This window comes from Salvelinus fontinalis, chromosome 5 (assembly GCF_029448725.1).
Source record: "Salvelinus fontinalis isolate EN_2023a chromosome 5, ASM2944872v1, whole genome shotgun sequence".
Lineage (NCBI taxonomy): Eukaryota > Metazoa > Chordata > Actinopteri > Salmoniformes > Salmonidae > Salvelinus > Salvelinus fontinalis.
In genome coordinates this window covers 13971075-13989801 of record NC_074669.1, presented here as the reverse complement: position 1 = coordinate 13989801, position 18727 = coordinate 13971075, and positions in this window count along the sequence as shown.

Sequence of the window (18727 nt, the reverse complement as noted above, 5' to 3'; positions counted from 1 at the left end):
CGTGTAAACAGGAGTAGGATCTTAATTGATCACCCAGTTGTTGCAAATGTATAGCTTATTTGAGGTTTAAAAAGGCTTCTGTAGTTTGTAATTTCCACTTTAAAATGACTGACTTGATTTGCCCTAACTAAGAATTTATCAACCCTGACAAAAGTATCAATTAATTATAATCCACACAATTATTCACATTTCCTGTTGCTGCAGGATAATTTTTATGCTGTGAGAAAATTATCAAATTAACATCCTACATCTGTACATATCGCCTGTGGGGTGGGTCAATGATCAATGATACGCAACCAGTCTAATATTATTTGCCCCCCCCCCCCCCAACACACACACTCTCGCTCTCTCCCTATCCCTCTCTCTCCCACACACACACACACACACACACACACACACACACACACACACACACACACACACACACACACACACACACACACACACACACACACACACACACACACAACCACACACACACACACACACACCGACAGGACTTTTCACACAGTTCAGTCAAACAGCCCTATCCAGGAAACATGATGCTCTCAAGGCTGACTATAGACTATAGAACAGTTATACACTATTTGAAATGGAATGCTCAACAGTGATTATCTCTCTCTCTCAATTCAAATGGGATTTATTGGCATGGGAGACATGACAATCCTCACAGTTCACTCACAGATGGCATGTAAGCTGATTGATGACACCTGCATGCCTGTTTGAGGGACAACTGGACAGAATATACACTGCTCAAAAAAATTAAGGGAACACTTAAACAACACAATGTAACTCCAAGTCAATCACACTTCTGTGAAATCAAACTGTCCACTTAGGAAGCAACACTGATTGACAATAAATTTCACATGCTGTTGTGCAAATGGAATAGACAACAGGTGGAAATCATAGGCAATTAGCAAGACACCCCCAATAAAGGAGTGGTTCTGCAGGTGGTGACCACAGACCACTTCTCAGTTCCTATGCTTTCTGGCTGATGTTTTGGTCACTTTTGAATGCTGGCGGTGCTTTCACTCTAGTGGTAGCATGAGACGGAGTCTACAACCCACACAAGTGGCTCAGGTAGTGCAGCTCATCCAGGATGGCACATCAATGCGAGCTGTGGCAAGAAGGTTTGCTGTGTCCGTCAGCGTAGTGTCCAGAGCATGGAGGCGCTACCAGGAGACAGGCCAGTACATCAGGAGACGTGGAGGAGGCCGTAGGAGGGCAACAATCCAGCAGCAGGACCGCTACCTCCACCTTTGTGCAAGGAGGAGCACTGCCAGAGCCCTGCAAAATGACCTCCAGCAGGCCACAAATGTGCATGTGTCTGCTCAAACAGTCAGAAACAGACTCCATGAGGATGGTATGAGGGCCCGACGTCCACAGGTGGGGGTTGTGCTTACAGCCCAACACCGTGCAGGACGTTTGGCATTTGCCAGAGAACACCAAGATTGGCAAATTCGCCACTGGCGCACTGTGCTCTTCACAGATGAAAGCAGGTTCACACTGAGCACATGTGACAGGCGTGACAGTCTGGAGACGCCGTGGAGAACGTTCTGCTGCCTGCAACATCCTCCAGCATGACCGGTTTGGCGGTGGGTCAGTCATGGTGTGGGGTGGCATTTCTTTGGGGGGCCGCACAGCCCTCCATGTGCTCGCCAGAGGTAGCCTGACTGCCATTAGGTACCGAGATGAGATCCTCAGACCCCTTGTGAGACCATATGCTGGTGCGGTTGGCCCTGGGTTCCTCCTAATGCAAGACAATGCTAGACCTCATGTGGCTGGAGTGTGTCAGCAGTTCCTGCAAGAGGAAGGCATTGATGCTATGGACTGGCCCGCCCGTTCCCCAGACCTGAATCCAATTGAGCACATCGGGGACATCATGTCTCGCTCCATCCACCAACGCCACGTTGCACCACAGACTGTCCAGGAGTTGGCGGATGCTTTAGTCCAGGTCTGGGAGGAGATCCCTCAGGAGACCATCTGCCACCTCATCAGGAGCATGCCCAGGCGTTGTAGGGAGGTCATACAGGCACGTGGAGGCCACACACACTACTGAGCCTCATTTTGACTTGTTTTAAGGACATTACATCAAAGTTGGATCAGCCTGTAGTGTTGTTTTCCACTTTAATTTTGAGTGTGACTCCATATCCAGACCTCCATGGGTTGATAAATTTGATTTCCATTGATAATTTTTGTGTGATTTTGTTGTCAGCACATTCAACTATGTAAAGAAAAAAGTATTTAATAAGAATATTTCATTCATTCAGATCTAGGATGTGTTACTTTAGTGTTCCCTTTATTTTTTTGAGCAGTGTATAATAATTATTGGACATCAGCTGAGACCCTCCTGTTCTTCCCTGCAGAAGTAATTTAGAAATCAAACCTTTCTGCAGCAGGTACAGTAGATCTGGCCGGGCAGCTTCATAGCAGGTTGAGGGACTAACTTACTTCCACTAGCTACTACTAGCTAGCATGACTATAACCAGTAACCAGGTAGGGCTAGCTAGCCAGCCTTGTGCAAACCAACTTTGTTCAGTTGTTGTTGAGTTTGTTCTATTAGTGTGCTAACTTCATAATAAGTTCTGCATCTTAGTCTAACATTAGTATTTTTATCTTCCTGTCACACTCACACTGTCTAATCCTTTATTGGTGCTGCCAACCTAGACTGTAACACCCCCCCCTAAACCCTGTGAATATTCTATGAGGGGGTGTGTACTTCCATGCAGTGTCGATTTTAGCATGTTAATCTTGGTGGGGCAAACTCAAAAAAAGATGCATGCCAGCAAAGACACTACACAACACAACACTAAACAATACATCAATAGCACTATAACGGTGACAAGCGGTGCCCACAAACTGTTAGGGCCTACATAAAGCTGTCCCAACAGCAGAGCTTTCTTTCCAGGACAATGGAGTAAATCCTTACAACTGCTACACCTCGCTATCGGCAGAGCCTTGTCTGGCAGCAAAACAATTAATTCAGCCTCGTTTACTGCCTTTTTAAAAGACTTAGCTGATATGGCTGACTTGCTTAAACAAATCTGGTTTCTACTGACAATTGAGATGTACAAACTATGGCATAAGGGAACGATGAGAGGATAAGAGGTATTCCGTCATTTCAATTAAGACATTAATGAGTGAGCGACGACGGACGTAGTCAATATAACTATGTGTTTAGCACTTTTGAAATGTACAGCGACAGAATGCAGAACATGGGCTGCTCTTACAGTATTCTCCCTGTACACCAAGTCAGAACCGTAAGATAAATAAAGGGGGCATATAAGCAGACATTGAAACCTCTTACAATATTAGATGATGACATTTCTCAAAAACAGGTTATAGGCTACATGTGCACAACCACTGAGTCAGAACAGTAACGTTAGGTGAAATTAAGAAGTGAAAATATACCAAATTATTAGGGTGAGGCACATGGGCTACTAACAGCTTACTGCACAACATACACTTAGTATTACATTCTTAGCTATAGTGCACATATCTCCCTTGCATATTACATAATTTATGCAGCAGCATACAAGACATTTTTGGACTCACCTTGGCTTATGATGTGCTCACTTAAACATGAAGGTGGCGCGGAGGTCCTTTGTGGGACAATTTTGTCATCAAACGTTGTAATCTAAATCTGGCATTCTCTGGATTTATGGTGGGAACTCCATTGAATAGCAGGCTACTGGTTGCTTTGCAATTCTTGCAGTTAGCCACTGATTCCTTCCAAACGACTCATTGTTGAATTTGCGATTTCCAACTTGTTGTGTAATCTTTATGTCCAATGGCCGATGAGCACCGATAAGTTTTATCTATAATTTCTCTTAATTATTTCTCTTCATGATGATGACTATTAGCTAAGACTTTGAAAGTAAGATGTTGACATGATCAGTCCAATAAAAGCTACTGTACATATAACATGATTTGACGTAATTTTATCTGTCGTCAATGACTTTGAGCCTTCTTGGAAGGGAACTTGTAATTTAACTCTATGGCAGGACTCAACGGGCTGAAATTTTGGATGTCTACCCTTACTAAGGACTTAAACTTGGTGATGACGTATTGTCCCCATGACTGACAAAACATTGAGCCAATCACAATGGAATGCTCCTATTTTTTGCTGGCTAGCCCCAGCACCACAGAAAACACTCAGCTAGGCTGAAACACCTGCATTTTGGAGCTGCCTCACTCAAGAAAACAAAAAAGAGACCATGTGTGTTTGCGGCTTTATTAACTCAATGATATTTATATATTTTTTTTACATTGTATGTAAACTGATATGTAACACGTATTAATGCCAAAATAGCATGCATAACAGGCAAGCCCCAAAAATATATAATTTGTCCATTAAAATAACATCAATTTGATCAGAAATATAGTGTAGACATTGTTAATGTTGTAAATGACTATTGTAGCTGGAAACGGCAGATTTTTTATGGAATATCTACATAAGCGTACAAATGCCTATTATCAGCAACCATCACTCCTGCGTTTCAATGGCACGTTATGTTAGCTAATCCAAGTTTATCATTTTAAAAGTCTAATTGATCATTAGAAAACCCTTTTGCAATTATGTTAGCACAGCTGAAAACTGTTGTTCTGATTAAAGAAGCAATAAAACTGGCCTTCTTTAGACTAGTGATCTTCCTGTCTGGGTTGGAGCCCCCCCTTGGGTTGTGCTGTGGCGGAGATCTTTGTGGGCTATACTCGGCCTTGTCACAGGATGGTAAGTTGGTGGGTGAAGATATCCCTTTAGTGGTGTGGGGGCTGTGCTTTGGCAAAGTGGGTGAGGTTATAACCTTCCTGTTTGGCCCTGTCTGGGGGTATCATCGGATAGGGCCACAGTGTCTCCTGACCCCTCCTGTCTCAGCCTACAGTATTTATGCTGCAGTAGTTTATGTGTCGGGCTAGGGTCAGTTTGTTATATCTGGAGTACTGCTCCTGTCTTATCAGGTGTCCTGTGTGAATTTAAGTATGCTCTCTCTAATTCTCTCTTTCTCTCTTAATTTCTCTCTCTCGGGGGACCTGAGCCCTAGGACCATGCCTCAGGACTACCTGGCATGATGACTCCTTGCTGTCCCCAGTCCACCTGGCCGTGCTGCTGCTCCAGTTTCAACTGTTCTGCCTGCGGCTATGGAACTCTGACCTGTTCACAGGACGTGCTACCTGTCCCAGACCTGCTGTTTTCAACTCTCTAGAGACAGCAGGAGCGGTAGAGATACTCTTAATGATCGGCTATGAAAAGCCAACTGACATTTACTCCTGAGGTGCTGACTTGCTGCACCCTCGACAACTACTGTGATTATTATTGTTTGACCATGCTGGTCATTTATGAACATTTGAACATCTTGACCATGTTCTGCTATAATCTCCACCCGGCACAGCCAGAAGAGGACTGGCCACCTCTCATAGCCTGGATCCCTCTAGGTTTCTTCCTAGGTTTTGGCCTTTCTAGAGAGTTTTTCCTAGCCACTGTGCTTCTACACCTACATTGCTTGCTGTTTTGGGGTTTTAGGCTGGGTTTCTGTACAGCACTTTGAGATATCAGCTGATGTAAGAATGGCTATATAAATAAATTTGATTTGATTTGATAGTTGAGTATCTGGAGCATCAGCATTTGTGGGTTCGATTACAGACTCAAAATGGCTAGAAACAAAGATCTTTCTTCTGAAACTCATCAGTCTATTCTTGTTCTGATAAATGAAGGCTATTCCATGCGAGAAATTGCCAAGAAACTGAAGATCTCGTACAACACTGTGTACTACTCCCTTCACAGAACAGTGCAAACTGGCTCTAACCAGAATGGAAAGAAGAGTGGGAGGCTCCGGTGCAAGTTCTTTGTTTCTAGCCATTTTGAGTCTGTAATCGAACCCACAAATGCTGATGCTCCAGATACTCAACTAGTCTAAAGAAGGCCCGTTTTATTGCTTCTTTAATCAGAACAACAGTTTTCAGCTGTGCTAACATAATTGTAAAAGGGTTTTCTAATGATCAATTAGCCTTTTAAAATGATAAACTTGGATTAGCTAACATAACGTGCCATTGGAACACAGGAGTGATGGTTGCTGATAATGGGCCTCTGTACGCCTATGTAGATATTCCATAAAAACTCTGCCTTTTCCAGCTACAATAATCATTTAGGAAGTTAGTTAGGAACAAATATACACAGGCAGTTAGGAAAGCTAAGGCTAGCTTTTTCAAACAGAAGTTTGCATCCTGTAGTACTAACTCAAAAAAGTTCTGGGACACTGTAAAGTCCATGGAGAATAAGAGCACCTCCTCTGAGCTGCCCACTGCTCTGAGGCTAGGAAACACTGTCACCACCGATAAATCCACTATAATTTAGAATTTCAATAAGCATTTCTCTACGGCTGGCCATGCTTTCCACCTGGCTACCCCTACCCCGGTCAACTACCCGGCACCCTCCACAGCAACCCGCCAAAGCCCCCACCATTTATCTATTTATCCTTCACCCAAATCCAGATAGCTGATGTTCTGAAAGAGCTGCAAAATCTGGACCCCAACAAACAATCTGGACCCTCTCTTTCTAAAATTATCTGCCGTAATTGTTGCAACCCCTATTACTAGCCTGTTCAACCTCTCTTTCGTATCGTCTGAGATTCCCAAAGATTGGAAAGCTGCCGCGGTCATCCCCCTCTTCAAAGGGGGTGACACTCTAGACCCAAACTGCTACAGACCTATATCTATCCTACCCTGTCTTTCTAAGGTCTTCGAAAGCCAAGTTAACAATGGCCTCCCGGGTGGCGCAGTGGTCTAGGGCACTGCATCTGTGCCACCAGAGTCTCTGGGTTCGCGCCCAGGCTGGGCTGGTTTCGCGCCCAGGCTCTGTCGCAGCCGGCCGCAACCGGGAGGTCCGTGGGGCGACGCACAATTGGCATAGTGTCGTTAGGGAGGGTTTGGCCGGTAGGGATATCCTTGTCTCAGTATGTAAAAATGTAATTAAATGTTTGCACTCTACTGTAAGTCGCTCTGGATAAGAGTGTCTGCTAAATGACTAAAAAGGAAATGTAAACAAACAGATTACCGACCATTTTGAATCCCACCGTACCTTCTCCGCTATACAATCTGGTTTCAGAGCTGGTCATGGGTGCACCTCAGCCACGCTCAAGGTTCTAAACGACATCATAACCGCCATCGATTAGAGACATTACTGCGCAGCCATATTCATCGACCTGGCCAAGGCTTCGACTCTGTCAATCACCACATTCTTATTGACAGACTCGACAGCCTTGGTTTCTCAAATGATTGCCTCGCCTGGTTCACCAACTACTTCTCTGATAGAGTTCAGTGTGTCAAATCGGAGGGCCTGTTATCCGGACCTCTGGCAGTCTCTATGGGGGTGCCACAGGGTTCAATCCTCGGGCCGACTCTCTTCTCTGTATACATTATTGATGTTGCTCTTGCTGCTGGTGATTCTCTGATACACCTCTACGCAGACGACACCATTCTGTATACTTCTGGCCCCTCTTTGGACACTGTGTTAACTAACCTCCAGACGAGCTTCAATGCCATACAACTCTCCTTCCGTGGCCTCCAACTGCTCTTAAACGCAAGTAAAACTAAATGCATGCTATTCAACCGATCTCTGCCCGCAGCTGCTCGCCCGTCCAGCATCACTACTCTGGACGGCTCTGACTTAGAATACGTGGACAACTACAATTACCTAGGTGTCTGGTTAGACTGTAAACTCTCCTTCCAAACTGACATTAAGCATCTCCAATCCAAAATTAAATCTAGAATCGGCTTCCTGTATCGCAACAAAGCATCCTTCACTCATGCTGCCAAACATACCCTCGTAAAACTGACCATCCTACCGATCATCGACTTCGGTGATGTCATCTATAAAATAGCCTCCAACACTCTACTCAACAAACTGGATGCAGTCTATCACAGTGCCATCCGTTTTGTCACCAAAGCCCCATACACTACCCACCATTGCGACCTGTACGCTCTTGTTGGTTGGCCCTCGCTTCATACTCGTCGCCAAACCCACTGACTACAGGTTATCTACAAGTCTCTACTAGGTAAAGCCCCACCTTATCTCAGCTCACTGGTCACCATAGCAGCACCCACTCGTAGCACGCGCTCCAGCAGGTATATCTCACTGGTCACCCCCAAAGCCAATTCCTCCTTTGGTCATCTTTCCTTCCAGTTCTCTGCTGCCAATGACTGGAACGAACTGCAAAAATCTCTGAAACTGGAAACACTTATCTCCCTCACTAGCTTTAAGCACCAGCTGTCAGAGCAGCTCACAGATTACTGCACCTGTACATAGCCTATCTATGATTTAGCCCAAACAACTACCTCTTCCCCTACTGTATTTATTTATTTATTTTGCTCCTTTGCACCCCATTATTTATATTTCTACTTTGCACATTCTTCCACTGCAAATCTACCATTCCAGTGTTTTACTTGCTATATTGTATTTACCTCACCACTATGGCCTTTTTTTGCCTTTACCTCCCTTATCTCACCTCATTTGCACACATTGTATATAGACTTATTTTTCTACTGTATTATTGACTGTATGTTGTGTTTATTCCATGTGTAACTCTGTGTTGTTGTATGTGTCGAATTGCTATGCTTTATCTTGGTCAGGTCGCAGTTGCAAATGAGAACTTGTTCTCAACTAGCCTACCTGGTTAAATAAAGGTGAAATAACATTTACAAAATTAACAATGTCTACACTGCATTTCTGATCAATTTGATGTTATTTTAATGGACAAAAAAAATGTTTTTCTTTCAAAAACAAGGACATTTCTAATTGACCCAAAACATTTGAATGGTAGTGTATATTTTATTTATGTTTTCTTTTTTCTTTTTTTTCTTCTTTTAAATATGGCGCTCAAAACAGCCCCACCTGCCCTGAATGATGGGTCGCCACTGCTTCCAGGTATGAACCAAATGAAAAACGGAGAGACAAAAAATATATACATTTTGTTGTTATTTGTTTTTTGTTATTCCATGTCCAATGATGACACAATAAATAAGAACACCTTTTTTTACAATTGGTTATCAGAAACGAGAAACGAGACATTTTCAGTTTATCCACTCTTAGTTATGACTTGGGAAATCAAAATAATAAAAGATACACGGACCCATGGCAGATAGACTTGCATGAACTTGAAGTTTTGGAAAAGGTCGAAACAAGGTATTGTAAAGCTTATGAATAGATAGAAACAGGTAGAATATTCAGACGTCAGCATTAGGCTGCACCTGAACCGTTATCTCCGTCGTGTACAGTTGTGTCACAGGAACAATAGCCTCAGCTGCCTGAGCATCATAGGCCCCATAATAGTCAATCGATTATCATGAATGCGAGGCGCTATTCTACACATTACTGTTAACAATAATTTTCCTCCCAATGCACCGTTGCCATCTTTGAAGCAATGTTTTATTGCCTTTCTTTTCATCTGCATCTGTCATCCCTGAGGTACACTGTTTGATCTCTCCCCACAACCCCCTCTCTGTCCCCGGGGTCGCGTTGACCTGTTGATTGGCAGCTGGGCTCAGACATATGGTAGGACGAGGCATCGACCGGCGCTCCCGGGAGACTGAGGCAGACGGAGTGATTTTCTTTTGCAGGGGGAGCGGTGATGAGAGCGGAGAGGAGAAAGGACCAGCGGTGCCGCGCTGCGTAAAGAGCGATATGGCATATAACCACTAGATGGCGCAAGATGTCAATAAATCCTCGAGATTTTTTTGACCATTTGAAACAAATATTTCAGTAGGGCTCTAATTCGTCACACTTTATGGAAATTCTACACACGCAATATGTAGACTTGCATGTCACTTTCTGGGTACACAATACAAGCGACAGATTAAGACATCTTAGTAAGACCAGGAAAGCAATATTTCACAGAACAAGACACTAATTTTAAAAAATCTCAAGAGATCAGCTCTTTCTCTCCTGGTGAGTATCAGATTGCTCATTATATTGGAAATATCATACTAACCTGATCATTATAATGTTCCCTTACTAGATGCCTTATGCTACCTTTCCTAAGATGTGGATGTTGATTAAGGCAAGTCCCCTGCACCTCTTTGATTCAGAGGGGTTGGGTTAAATGCGGAAGACACATTTCAGTTGAAGGCATCCAGGAGTACAACTGACTAGGTATCCCCCTTTCCCTCTCCTTTTACTGTCGGGCTAAGCAATACCACCGTATGCTAGTCTAATGTGTGCTAATAGGGGAAGCTGAAATCTCTAAAAGCAGGAAAGATGTGATACAGCCTCTGGTCAGGGGTGATGGTAGATGTTAGAGTCCAGTGCCCTTTCCCTTTCTCCCTCCCTGGGGACCACGGTTTCTATGGTGATGGTTCTCGGCCAGGCCAGCAGTGAACCCTGCTGACCCTTAACCTTTAGGCCATGGCCAGGGTCAAGAGGTCAGTGGTGGCCAGAGGGCAATGAGAGCACTTCCATGATTGGCACTCTGATGCTCACTCTATTTTTTTAATTTAACTAGGCAACTCAGTTAAGAACAAATTCTTATTTACAATGACAGCCTACCGGAGAACTGCCTTGTTCAGAGGCAGAACAATAGAGTTTTACCTTGTCAGCTCTGGGATTCGATCCAGCAACTTTTCAGTCACTGACCCAACGCTTTACCCGCTAGGCTACCTGCCACCTCACTACCCCTTCATCTGCAGTCCTCACCTTTCTCCCAGATTTCACCTCCCATTTCCATTTATATTGGAAACATCAGTGCATAACATTCCATATTTTAGCATTTTTGTTTCTGTAGGTATTCTACTCTTAAGGCAACGTATGTGCGCTCAATAGTCTACAAATTGCATTTGATTCTATACATCCTCATACAAATATTGCCCATATACACACGGATGGACATTCTATGTATTTTATGAGTTATCGGTAGGCTACGAGTAATGCACAATATTCAGCTCTAACCCCTGTATGATGAAATTACGTTTATGACAGCAATAATAATCATCGGTATTCCCCACAGCCCCTGTAACCCACTGTAGGCTACGTGTTGATGTTTATAGGCCAAAGTGTGAATGTATGGAAGGGGGGATGGGAAATGCACCACTGGCCTACTCGCAGGGAATAATTGCAGAATCGTGGGTACTAATAGTCATGTGACCCTAGCCTTCCGCTCCCAAATAATTTATCCCCTGGCTGATAGCTCGTCAATATCAATTTATTAATTTAACAGCTCTGGACTGATAATAGGGACTGCACACGGTTAGTGTCCTGAAGCAGGGAATAAGGACACATTTTACAGTGAGGCTAGAGGATGGAGGGAGGTTAGAGGTGTGAGGAGAAAGATAGCCGAGGGAGAGAGAGACTGGGGCTGTGGAGTGAGCAATGATGACGTAGAGGGAGTGATGGAGTTCGTGGTGTAAAAGGGGGATATCATTGTTCATGACACACGGCTGTTGATGAGAACATATGAACATTTATTAAGACCTAATTTGATGACATTCAATGACACTAACATGTCTGGAAGGTTCAAGTTAAACTATGCTACATAAAGACATCCTCTTTATGTAAAACATAATCATATTAATACTTCCCAAAAAACAACATCAATTTGAACCCTGACCCTCTTGACCTTTATGCCTTCACTTTGAATCCTGATAAAAAGGGTAATAAATATACATCCTGCATAGTGCATATACAATCTCCTAGCTAGCACCCCCTCACCCTGCAAACCTGTCCCAAGCTATTACATAACCTCCCTGAAGGAGGCTAAAAGGAGTTTTAAGAACCCACTGCTCTGGGACCTTTTACCTTCCTCCACTGACCCTCATCTTCTGATTCCATCCCCTGACCCCACTTACACAGGCCAGTGACAGTACTGACACCCCTCTCTCACTTCCGCTGGTCAGCTGTACAGGAGAAGGACTTATTTGAATAAACAATTTTGCATTGTTTCTGTGGTCTTAAAAATGTATGCTATTTTTCACTCCATCACTGACCCGTCAATCCATCTTTTTGTCATCCATCCATCCATCCATATCAATCCATTTGCACAATGAATGAAAAATAAGAGTGAAGGTGACAGGCATGCAGTGAATGGTCATGGGAGCTGAAAGTCATTATACTTATATACATTTGCATCTTCCATAATCCATATTTTTACAGAACAAATCCTTTCCCCTTTTATTTTTCTTTGATACGTTTTTCTTATTCTTCATTGTAATATTCCAGGGGGTTCTGATACGTCCAGTTCATACCATGCACATGCTTTACTGTTCTGAACACTGTCTTTATGCTAACAACCCCTGTAGTGGACTCTCAGCCTTTGGAGAGGGCTGTATGCTGTACGGCGGTGGCAAGTGTCAATGGAGAGGCCGTGTCGGTGTGAGAGATGATAGACTGGGGTTAAGAGGTGTCAACGCACAGCGAGAGAGCTTGAGGACTCTTCAACTGAGCTGCCTGACACTCTCCAGGCCTCTCCTTTGATTAACTGCACTAAAGACAGCCATTCATACACACACACACAAACACACACACACACACACACACACACACACACACACACACACACACACACACACACACACACACACACACACACACACACACACACACACACACACACACACACACACACACACACACACACACACACACACACACACACACACTCTGATCCTATGACACAAACTCAGAGCCTCTCTCTCTTTCACTTCACACACTCACAAATCCCCTCCTGAGGGAGGGGCGAACACATCACACTGCAGTGGGTAGCCTGTGTGTGTGGCTGACATACAGGAGGTGAGGATGTGTTCACAGAGGCTCTGTGATAGGTCCTCAAAGACCACAATGGATTTCTCACACATCCAATGTGAGGTATATGTCCGGTGGAGTGTGAAATACAATACTGTGGGGCTTTGCTCCTGTCAGACTGTGTCGAGCAACATACAAAGTATCATACAAGACACACTCTCTTTCCCTCTCTTTCCCACGGACACACATACTGAAGAAAATAATACACTTTAAAGAGCATAAAACTCATTTTACGTATTTAAGTTTTTGTTGGTTATAATTGAAAAGAAGTAAGACTGTTAACCCCAAATTTGTACCGAACCAATAATTTGGTCAATAAATGTACCTAATTTGTGTGAACCTGGGCCCTCTCATATTTCCCTTAATTAATGCTCCCTTTGAACATCTGTCATGTCATTTGAGGTGTATTGCTTTCTTTTCAGTTGCTTAGAAAACCACCCCTTATTTGTTCCTGTCATGACCGCTGACCTCAGACACGTGTGGTTGGACTCTGCTCTGAGGGGATATTAGGCCGTCAAACCTTATTCCCCCCCTAGGTCTCCCTAAACTGCTGGAGCGGTCCCCTCTCCCTCCCCTCCCCTCCCCACCTCACCCACTGCTCCTGCAGCTGTCCACTTTAAAACATACATTGGACGGAAATAGAGATACGAAATATAAACAAAAACATTCCTGAAGTCTAGATATTGCATTTGTCAATAACTATATCAAGAGAATGCTAATGTGCAAAGATAGGCATATGACTCACAGCAGTAGCACTAACTGTACTTCAGGGAGCAGATTAATGAATCTCAATAGCCAGAGATGAAAGCTGGCTAGAAATGAAATTAACACAGGGGCCTGAATAACAGGTATCAGTTCATCACTCCTCTCTTCGCGTGAGCTGTGAGGTAGAACATATGGAGATAAAGAGTGGTAGAGATGGAGTGGTAGATGAAGGAGGTAAGGGTAATGGAGAATGGTTCCTTTATGCTTTTCTTGGCCTCCTCTCTCAAATGTTATTTTATTAGCCCTGTCAGATTGGCATTTGCCCAACTGTAAACAGATAGAACGGGCTTAATTAAGAATTTTTGAACGGGGATACAGTCAAGTCCGGAAACATTAGAGAGATGCAACCGGGTGTCGTAAAGATTGATTGAGACAAAGAGGATGGAAGGACAGGGAGAAACAGTTGGTGGAGGAAGGGGGGTCAGGAGTGGTATATGATACAATGGAGGTATATTCTTCTGTTGCTCCGGGCAGGGCTCCGAAATGGGTTTGGAAAGATAGGGAGAAACGATTTTTAATGCATTAACAGCCTGCTTGTGTAGGGCAATAACAAGGACAAGATCCGCGCTAAAATGTTTGACATCCTGCACAGAGATCAATGGATCCCGGCTCTGCGCATTAACAGAGCACACACACCTAGGACCATGTATCCGCCTGGGCTACCGGCCTAGATAACACACACACCTAGGACCATGTATCCGCCTGGGCTACCGGCCTAGATAACACACACACCTAGGACCATGTATCCGCCTGGGCTACCGGCCTAGATAACACACACACCTAGGACCATGTATCCGCCTGGGCTACTGGCCTAGATAGCACACACACCTAGGACCATGTATCCGCCTGGGCTACCGGCCTAGATAACACACACACCTAGGACCATGTATCCGCCTGGGCTACCGGCCTAGATAACACACACACCTAGGACCATGCATCCGCCTCGGCTACTGGCCTAGATAACACACACACCTAGGACCATGCATCCGCCTCGGCTACTGGCCTAGATAACACACACACCTAGGACCATGTATCCGCCTGGGCTACCTGCCTAGATAACACACACACCTAGGACCATGTATCCGCCTGGGCTACCTGCCTAGATAACACACACACCTAGGACCATGAATCCGCCTCGGCTACCGGCCTAGATAACACACACATGCACACCAACCATGAGAGGGCAGAGAAACATGTGGGCGCACAGGTGTATTGTATGCAAACTTGAGCGTGAAATGGAAAAACAAGACTATCCAAATCCATATCCACATGTAAAATGATATGTAGGCTGCTGAAATTACAATAGAGAATGGAGCTGGAAACCCATCAGTCTGAACCTGCACTGTATAAATAGGCAACAAAAAGAATAAGAGCCCATCCGTTGTTCCCTCTGGACCTTAAGTTTTCATTCAATACATTATTTACAGCTGAATTTCTACTGAATTTTTACTGCCTTTCTCTCTCAGGGATACTTACTTATAGACCAGGGCTCTAACCAATTACAGTTGAAGACGGAAGTTTACATACACCTTAGCCAAATACATTTAAACTCAGTTTTTCACAATTCCTGACATTTAATCCTAGTAAAAATTCCCTGTTTTAGGTCAGCTAGGATCACCACTTTATTTTAAGAATGTGAAATGTCAGAATATTAGTAGAGCGAATGATTTATTTCAGCTTTTATTTCTTTCATCACATTCCCAGTGGGTCAGAAGTTTACAACACTCAATTTGTATTTGGTAGCATTGCCTTTAAATTGTTTAACTTGGGTCAAACATTTCGGGCAGCCTTCCACAAGCTTCCCACAGTAAGTTGGGTGAATTTTGGCCCATTCCTCCTGACAGAGCTGGTGTAACTGACTCAGGTGTGTAGGTCTCTTTGCTGACACGTGCTTTTTCAGTTCTGCCCAGAAATCTTCTATAGGATTGAGGTCAGGGATTTGTGATGGCCACTCCCATTCCTTGACTTTGCTGTCTTTAAGCCATTTTGCCACAACTTTGGAAGTATGCTTGGGGTCATTGTCCATTTGGATGACCCATTTGCGACCAAGCTTTAACCTTCTGATAATGTCTTGAGATGTTGCTTCAATATATCCACATCATTTTCCTGCCTCATGATGCCATCTATTTTGTGAAGTGCACCAGTCCCTCCTGCAGCAAAGCACCTCCAGAACATGATGCTGCCACCCCCGTGCTTCACGGTTGGGATGGTGTTCTTCGGGCTTGCAAGCCTTTCCCTTTTTCCTCCAAACATAATGATGGTCATTATGGCCAGACAGTTCTATTTTTGTTTCATCAGACCAGAGGACATTTCTCCAAAAAGTACGATCTTTGTCCCCATGTGCAGTTGCAAACCGTAGTCTGGCTTTTTTATGGCGGTTTTGGAGCAGTGGATTCTTCCTTGCAGAGCGGCCTTTCAGGTTATGTCGACATAGGACTCGTTTTACTGTGGATATAGATACTTTTGTACCGGTTTCCTCCAGCATCTTCACAAGGTCCATTGCTGTTGTTCTTGGATTGATTTGCACTTTTCGCACCAAAGTACGTTCATCTCTAGGAGACAGAACACATCTCCTTCCTGAGCGGTATGACGGCTGCGTGGTCCCAAGGTGTTTATACTTGCGTACTATTGTTTATACAGATGAACGTGGTACCTTCAGACGTTTGGAAATTGCTCCCAAGGATGAACCAGACTTGAGGAGTTCTACAATTTTTTCTGAGGTCTTGGCTAATTTATTTTGATTTTCCCATGATGTCAAGCAAAGAGGCTTGACAGTAGTTTGAAGGTAGTCCTTGAAATACATCCACAGGTACACCTCCAATTGACTCAAATTGTGTAAATTAGCCTATCAGAAGCTTCTAAAGCCATGACATAATTTTCTGGAATTTTCCAAACTGTTTAAAGGCACAGTTAACTTAGTGTATGTAAACTTCTGACCCACTGGAATTGTGATACAGTGAGTTATAAGTGAAATAATCTGTCTGCTAATAATTGTTGAAAAAATTACTTGTGTCATGCACAAAGTAGATGTCCTAACCGACTTGCCAAAACAAACTATAGTTTGTTAACAAGCAATTTGTGGAGTGGTTGAAAAATGAGTTTTAATGACTCCAACCTAAGTGTATGTAAACTTCCGACTTCAACTGTACCAGTGCCTTACCAATGGCTCCTGTGGACCTGTGTTACTAGTTGGTCCTGTCCACCACAGCCAGTATACCTACTGAAACTGAGGAGGTAGCCTACATGCCCCCACCACGTTATCCATTTGTATGGTAAAAATATGCTATTTTTTTCACACAAAATACATTTACCATCAGTGCCCTTTTTATAAAATGTTGATGTGTGATGCCTCTACTATCCACTCCTCCAGTGTTGGTTTGTATGGGTATAGCACCTCAATCAGAGCCTGTGTTCTGTGTGTGTGTAAATATTACCTAAGTACTGTGTGTCTCTGTGCCCCCTGGGGTTCCAGACACTCTTGCACCCTGGATAGAAGTACAAATCACGAAACTGTATGTGCTTGCAGTGCTTTAAAACACTGCTGGATGGCTCTGAAAGCCTTTTAAACAGAGATCCCCAAACACAAGCTGCTGTGGCCTTAAAAGCCTCCATCGCTTTGTAGTAGATTCAGCTCAGATTCAAGAGACAACTTCTGGGAAGTCCAGTCTGTCCAATGACTGTTCAAAAAGAGGCATACTGGAAGGCTCCTCCATTCTCCCCTCACTACAAACAGGCTATAAGTCATCTCTAAAATAAAGCATTTTAAAAATTCAACTTGCAGCTAACCCCCACCCCAACTCCCGCCTATTCTCACTCTCAATTCCCCTGACTACGGCCAGCTGCGATCAATATTCTATTGATCAGCTCTCTCCATTTCCATTACACACAAGTGCCAAGAGAGCCAACCATTCACTGACCTAAAACATATTCGGTGAGCACACTGTCAAATGTTCTTTCATATCTTGAAATACATGTAGACAGTAGGCTATACTAGTACCTATACTTGTAATCACTCCCTGTGCTGTAGACCAGTACAATAAAAAACGTAAACGACAAAGTGGGGTTATTATTGTGCTGTAATGTACAGCAAACGTATGTTGCAACTGGGTTAAGTCCAGTAATACAGAAGGTGAGAGCTTAACCAGACATAGACTGATCCTTTCCTTATTTCCTGCTAGTTCATTTCTCTCTCCCATTCACTCTCCCTCTCTCTTTCTCCTCTCCCTATCCATAGACAATGCTACGGGCAAAATCAATACTTTCCAGAAAGAAAAAGGCATATTTTTAGCCCGTTATTATATGAGCTGTAAGACGAAAGCATGTTTGTGGGAAAGGCAGAAACAGCAAAGTGACTGATAAAAGAGACTAGGAGAGACAAGAAGAGAGAGACAAAAGAAGGAGAAGAAGAGTGCTAGTGGATGGAAACGATAGTCTAATGGAGATTAATCAAATGAAGGAGGGGATAAGAGGAGGCGACTGGGAGAAAATGGCCGGTGCCCCGACCAGACCAGAGACTTGGCTGCATGGGAGGAGGAGCGTTCTAGCTGACTGAGAGAAGAAAGGATGGAACAGTGACTAATGTGATACTTGATATGATATTGTGATAGGTTTACAGTGACCAAGTGATACTTGATGTGATATTGTGATAGGTTTACAGTGACTCTAAAGAGGGTATACCATGTGTTTTGTGATATCAATTGACTCAACAAACACATTTATTCCTATTAGATTGATGTGAATATTGTATCAACTAGTCATTTTTCTCCAACCATAGATGCCTTCTTATACAGTAGTTGCCCACTACAGTTTTGCCAGGATTACACAGGGCACTCTGTAGCTCTGTGGATTTAGCACTAATTCTATTCAATCCAACTCAGGAACAATTCTCCTGCCAATGGCTTTCTGATTGGCTCTCCACTGGCCATAGTAGGGCTAACCTCCATTCTGCTTTCTGTCAGTCTCCCTCCCACCTGCCTCCCCATTGGCCACGGAGCCTCTGTTGATCAAACAATAAGCCCTCCAAATGGACAGAGGAGCTCAAGGGGAAGGCAGGAATTGATTTATTTGTGGTATTAGGTGATCAATTAATCCCCATTGTGTGTGCCAGCACAGATAGTCGGCGGTGTCTTATTTGGTAGGGCTTGTTTTCTGCTCAGCCAAGATAAGTCTCCAATCACT